Genomic DNA, 6595 nt, shown 5'->3' with positions numbered 1-6595 from the left:
TATTTATCTTGTTTTTAATTACGTGTTTATACTTGATCACCATGAACATGACTTTAGGGTTTGTATTGCATTGAGAAAGGAGATACAACCACGCACTAGATAGATAAACATACTTAGTCTAATCACAAGAGCAGGTTAGGATTTATATGATGCACTTATATCATCAAGGTTCTTAAAGGGTTTAATTAAATATTTGCGATCTCGAGAGAAACGTAGAATTTGATTAGGCACAATTTAGATGTATTGAAAGATAATCTAAAATACAATTGTGTGATGCGTTCATGGCTTGACAAGAAAACAATTGGGAAATTAAGTCAACTTTTTGGATTAAAACCTGAACCCTAGACTTGTTTAACTATTGTTTTCTCACTTCTTATCACTTTAATCAAATTAATTGCTTGTTATTCTGTGATCATATAAAATCTCGTCTTGTTCATTCTTTTGTGAGAATAATCAAAGTAGAGAAATTTGATTCATCTCTATGGGTTCGACTCTGGAATACTTCAGGTAATTTATTACTACGATCGACCCTATGCGCTTGCAGGAATTCATTGATCACCACCCTGACACACGTATTTCTAATTAGACAATAGAATTTCAAAGCTTGCTACCAAGGCGATCCATCAATTTGGCTCCACTGTGGCCATAGGTCGATTTATTAGGCCTTACTTGCGAATTGGAATCTCTCCATCTTAGGCAAGACCCAGGAATCTCGTTTGGATTGTTATTTTATGAAACGATTTGATATATGTGATATAAAAAAGTAATTAAAAAATGTGTTCAAGAAAAATGAAACAATTTTTTACAAAAGAAAATTACAATCCAAACATTATTGTGTCCCATGAGTTGGATTTGAATGAAATTGCAATTTGGCCCTAACATTCGAATTTGAAAATGATATGGGGCTCCCTAAAAAAATGATATAAGGAGCAATAGTATTTGATGACAAACATTATTTTCTATTGGTAAAATGAGAAAGCTAATAATTATGCTATATTAACTTTTTGAATGTGTTTTGTATTAACTTTTTGAATGTGTTTTGTATTAACTTTTTGAATGTGTTTTGTATTAACTTTTTGAATATACAAAAAAAAAAGGTACTAACAAAGGGTTGGAGGAAATTGTGTGTTTGGATAGAGATTATTTGCAAAAAAAAAAAATTTATTTGTTTGTATCACAATACATTTTTGAATTAAATATATTTTTTATATTCAACCACCTTTTTATCTCACATTACATCACATTATAAAAAGGTGCTACAATAATTATTTCAAAAAAAATTGAAAATAATCTTTAGTCAAAACACAATAATTCTATGATTTTGAACATCCCAAACATGAAAAAATATCATTTGTGACCAAATTAAGGGGTATCAAACTTGTTATGCACGTTGATACTCTAACCAAAAGAAAATTTTAAATAAAAAATCAACGACGAGAACGGCCACAAATAGTTACTCTTGTTATAGCATATCAAAAAATCCGTCAATTATTCTAAATTTGCTTCAGATTAGTAATATTGGGACTAATTTTGTTCTTGTCAAAATTTTAAGAATTAAAATTGCACAGGAGCTAAACATGAGGACTAAAACTGCATTTTTCCCATATATTTTTGGTCAGCATGGCAATTAAGAACATTTCTTTTCAGGTTTAGTAGAGTAACTACAGGGATTTTTGCCCATAACTTCTAAATAATATGTGTCAAATGCAATAGGATTTACCACGAAGTAGTGAAAAGAATAGGAAGGGCAAAGACTTTTTAGTTTGATCAACTACGATTACACAAGGCACGTATAATTCATATTGGTCATCAAATTTTGGTAGTAATCTGGAAATTGACAAAGTTAAAACTTACAAGCAATTTCCATTCCCATTAACAAGAAGAAAGTTTGTTCTCATGTGAATTATTATCCAAAACAACTCTCTCAACTTGATGATTTTTCCATGCCAAACTGTGCATCACTTCAGACCAAAAGAAAGCAACATTCTTACAGGCCAAAAGTGTTGATAAACCTTTATCCATTCTTGTCAAATTGAATAATGTTACGTGTCTTTTTAGTCCATCTTAAGATAATTACTTAATTAATTCTTATGCACTTTGTGTTTGGTTTTTCGTGTGCTTGGCGGCGAAAGCAGGGAAGCAAAATTTTTCCCCTCAAGAATACAAGTAAATTTCTCATTGCCAAAGAAAAAGGGGCAGATGGTTAAAAAATTTCTCATTAGTCCGTTATATATCAAGGTGTAGAGATGCTAACACCCTTTTCATCATAAATTCACATTTTATACAAATTTCGTTGCTAATAATACAAGTCTTAAAAACATCAAAGTTGTAAAATTAATATGCCACTAAATCATGTCTGTTAGAGTTTGGCTCAAAAGGTTGTTCTGTACTGCTTTCAAGATAATAATTTGGATCAATCATATGATGACAATAACGACATTTCTAGGACTAAACTTTTAAAACTATGTGTTATATAGTTCGAAAAACTCGAGAATGGTGAGATTGCTTTGGAAATTCTCACTTATAGACATCCAAAGCCAAATTTGAAGACTTAAAAAAGACATTTGCCAAACTGCAACTAAAGTAGCAAGGGGAAGTGTTGGATGTAGAACTTTTACTGCATCCTTGAGTAGATTTGGATGGATTATAGGTCTAAAATAAGTTAAACTAGTTAAAACAACTAGAATTAGGTCCTTTTTAAGTTTTTTACTAGTTCAATTTTTTAAAGAGTGATTCTGTAATAAGTGAGGTTCAAAAGAAAAAAAAAAGTGAGGTTTGAAAGAGATGGAAATTGTTTTTGGACAAGTATTTATTTACCTTGAATCTCTAACTGACCCAATTCCCAATATCTTTTGCCCTCAACCCACCTAATTGTGAGATCTCTTCCAGAAATCATGAAGAGGTTGTTAGGTACCTTAGGTCCTTGGATGGACACCCTGTTAAAATTTCCAATATTTAGGCAACTAAGGGCCTCTTCTCATCTTCTGCCTTCTCCTCGGGATCCTTGCTTCGATGGCAACGAGATCTAAATCCTGGAAATAACCAATTTAAATGCATTTGGTTTTCGTCATTCCCATCTTCAAGAAACCTTCTTCCATCTGCAATGCATTCGTCTGCACGTATTACCCCTTCATTTCCTGCTACTAAATCTTCAACTTTTTCTTTGAATTTTCTTATAGTGGTCTCATAACTTCGATGGTAAGAGTACATTTCCACTATTGTAGGGGAAAATTGTCCTATAACGGTAACGATGAAGTCCAACGATTTCCTCTACTCGATTGAATTGGCAAGTCCTGCTCCTATAATGGGAATTGAACCCCGTCCAATATAATTAAAAATAAAAAGCACAACAAAGTAGTTTCCTATTGGAAAAGTACTTAACATATTAATATATGCAACAACGAAGTGTGGTCTAATTAATAAAAAAAACTTCACCTATAACCTAGAGGCTACAGGTTCGAAGCATTAGAGGATAAGTATTAAGTAGGGAGATTCTCTTCCAATAAAAAAAGTATAAAAAAGAAGCCCAATATATGTGGATAAATTACTCCAACAGCCCTCACCAATGGTCCTATTTGGTCCTTCAAATTTCACAATACCTGTTAGGTTATAAAAATTTATGAATTTGGCTTTAATTGGTCCCTGTGGCCAAATCCAATAAAGTCAACTTTCATTTTTCCGCTCAAAACAGTTTCATGTTAGTTTCACCCCTCTGAAGTAATCAAACTTTTATTAGGAATAAATAATGTAGACTAGATTAACTAATAAAAATTGACAAAGCAACTTCTTAACAAATGTTATTTAATCATTCTGTGTTAAAAAATGTTGTTATAAAAACTATTGTTATTAAAAATGTTGTTACAAATGTTATGATCGAATTGTTCAAACTTTAATGGCAAATTTAGTTAAAAAAGGATTAAAATACGTATGACTTTTAATACTTGTCCTAAATCCAATACTTAGGATAACAAACAACAATGAACTTCGAAGAACAGCATGAATACGATAATAGTAATTTTAATACTGTCACGACGAGGAAAACATCCGACCATACCTTTTTAGATTTTTATGAAGGGATAATTGCAGAAACCTCCCCTGAGGTTTCTGACATTTGCACTGACCTCCTCTGTGGTTTGAAAAATTACACTGACCTCCCCTGAGATTACTAATCCTTTGCAAATTTAGTCCAAACGATTAAAATATTATTTTAGGGAGTGAAATTAGAATTTTGTACCAGATTTGTCCTTTGTGCTACATATCCAATGAATGACAAAGTACTATAAATCAATTAACAATTAATAAATTTTAAGGAGTATAATTTATGGGCAAACACGCATTACTCATTTAAAGTACCAACTCTTTACGAGTATTTTACTTTCAAATATTTAATTTATGATAAATATATCAATATTTGTAAGTAAAATTCAAAAATTGTTATAGTAATACTCTTGCAAAAAGGAAATCAATAGGTTATTTATTTAATATAAATTAAATATTTTTTTTAAAAAAATAAATGGCCCATAAAGTATTAATTTTTTATGGCTTTCATCCATTACACGAGTAAAGTATTCACTTTTTATGTGCATTTTATTCTGAATCATTTAATTTATGTTAAATACATAAATGTTCGTAACTAAAATTGAAAAAGTGTTATATTAATATTTTTACGGAAGAGAGATTGGTAGGTTTTGTATTTAACAAAAATTAAATATTTGAAAATAAATACAAATTTGTATTTGAGCGTAAATATTTGTATTAAATTAAATGTTTGAAAGTAAAATACCCTTAAAGAATCGGTACTTTGAATAGTTACCGGCTCTTTATAGGCAAACACACATTACTCATTTAAAATACCGGCTTTTTACGGATATTTTACTTTCAAACATTTAATTTATGATAAATATATCAATGTTTGTTAGTAAAATTCAAAAAGTGTTACAGTAATATTCTTGCAAAAAGGAAATCGGTAGGTTATTTATTTAATATAAATTAAATTTTTTTTAAAAAAAATGACCCATAAAGTATTAATTCTTTATTGCTTTCATCCATTACATGAGTAAAGTATTGGCTCTTTATGAATATTTTATTCTGTATCATTTAATTTATGTTAAATACATAAATGTTTGTAACTAAAATTGAAAAAATGTTATATTAATATTTTTACGGAAGAGAGATTGGTAGTTATTGTATTTAACAAAAATTAAATATTTGAAAGTAAATACAAATATGTATTTGAGCGTAAATATTTGTATTAAATTAAATGTTTGAAAGTAAAATACCCATAAAAAACCGGTACTTTAAATAGGTAATGCATATTTGCCTATAAACTGTACTCCTTAAAGTTTATTAATTGTTAATTGATTTGTAGTATTTTGTCATTCATTGGACATGTAGTACAAAGGACAAATTTAGTAAAAATTTCTAATTTCACTCCCTAAAACAATATTTTAATCGTTTGGACTGAATTTGCAAAGGATTAGTAACCTCAGGGGAGGTCAGTGTAATTTTTTAAACCACAGGGGAGATCAGTGCAAATGTCAGAAACCTCAAGGGAGGTTTCTGCAATTATCCCTTTTATGAAATCATTCAGCCCAATCAGAAAACAAAAGAAGATTCTTAAGAAATCAAGATCACTATTTTAAATGAAATTTCAAAAACATAGGAAGAGGAGATACCTTATACAGGTACTTATTCCAGATGAATTACTGTTGATGAATGGAGGAGCGATTAATTGTTTGAAACAGAACAACTCTCTTGCATTCTTCAGGATTTGTTCCTCTATTCCAGCTAGGGTCGAGCTTTCGAAAGTTGAGTTCTTTGGGATTAATGAATAATTTTGGATCTTCTCCACCCAAAAATATCAGTTGACAGTGACCATGTACGTTCTCAAGTTACAAAACTAGCGAACTAAGTAGATCTAAAGGTTTAAGTCGACTGACCATGCTTTTTATACGAAAGACAGAAACAGGGCACAACCCTACAAAAATGTATGAAATTGGCCAGGCATTTCATTTAACTACAATTCTTAGTGGCATAGGCATTTCATGGAAACCAACACGAAGGGAATGAGGTGGGATAAGTTGTATCTTTTCGGGTTGGTAGTACTTCCTTTGGTATTGCTGAACTTAGAAATAAATATATGTTGTTCACCTGGAACAAAAAAAAAAACAAATATGCAAAAAAAAAAAAAAGATTAGACAATAACAACATATTAATACTCAAGTGTGGAGGGTTGAGGCATAAGTATCTCGCTCTCTTTAAGGTGATTTAAACCTCTGCCGAAGAATCAACTCCGGTGCAACAGGTTTTCTAACTTGTTACACCCAAGATACAATAGTCCAACCACACTTACTAACACTTTCTATAGACAGCACAGCTAGAAGAGTATAGCTCTACAAACACCTTTTGTTTCTTGTCTAACTGTGAGATAGAAAATAGTGAATTTAGACTCAAAAGACATAAGTTGTTGTAGTAGTATTTTTTTCATCCCAACTATGCATATTTATAGGTGAAGAAAAATTAGACAAACATAACCTACACTACTAATAAGACACCAAGTAAATGCTGAAATTATTGGCCATTCAAAACACATTGA

The sequence above is a fragment of the Coffea eugenioides genome, chromosome 6 (assembly GCF_003713205.1).
Source record: "Coffea eugenioides isolate CCC68of chromosome 6, Ceug_1.0, whole genome shotgun sequence".
NCBI lineage: Eukaryota > Viridiplantae > Streptophyta > Magnoliopsida > Gentianales > Rubiaceae > Coffea > Coffea eugenioides.
Note: the sequence above shows the minus strand (reverse complement) of the source record.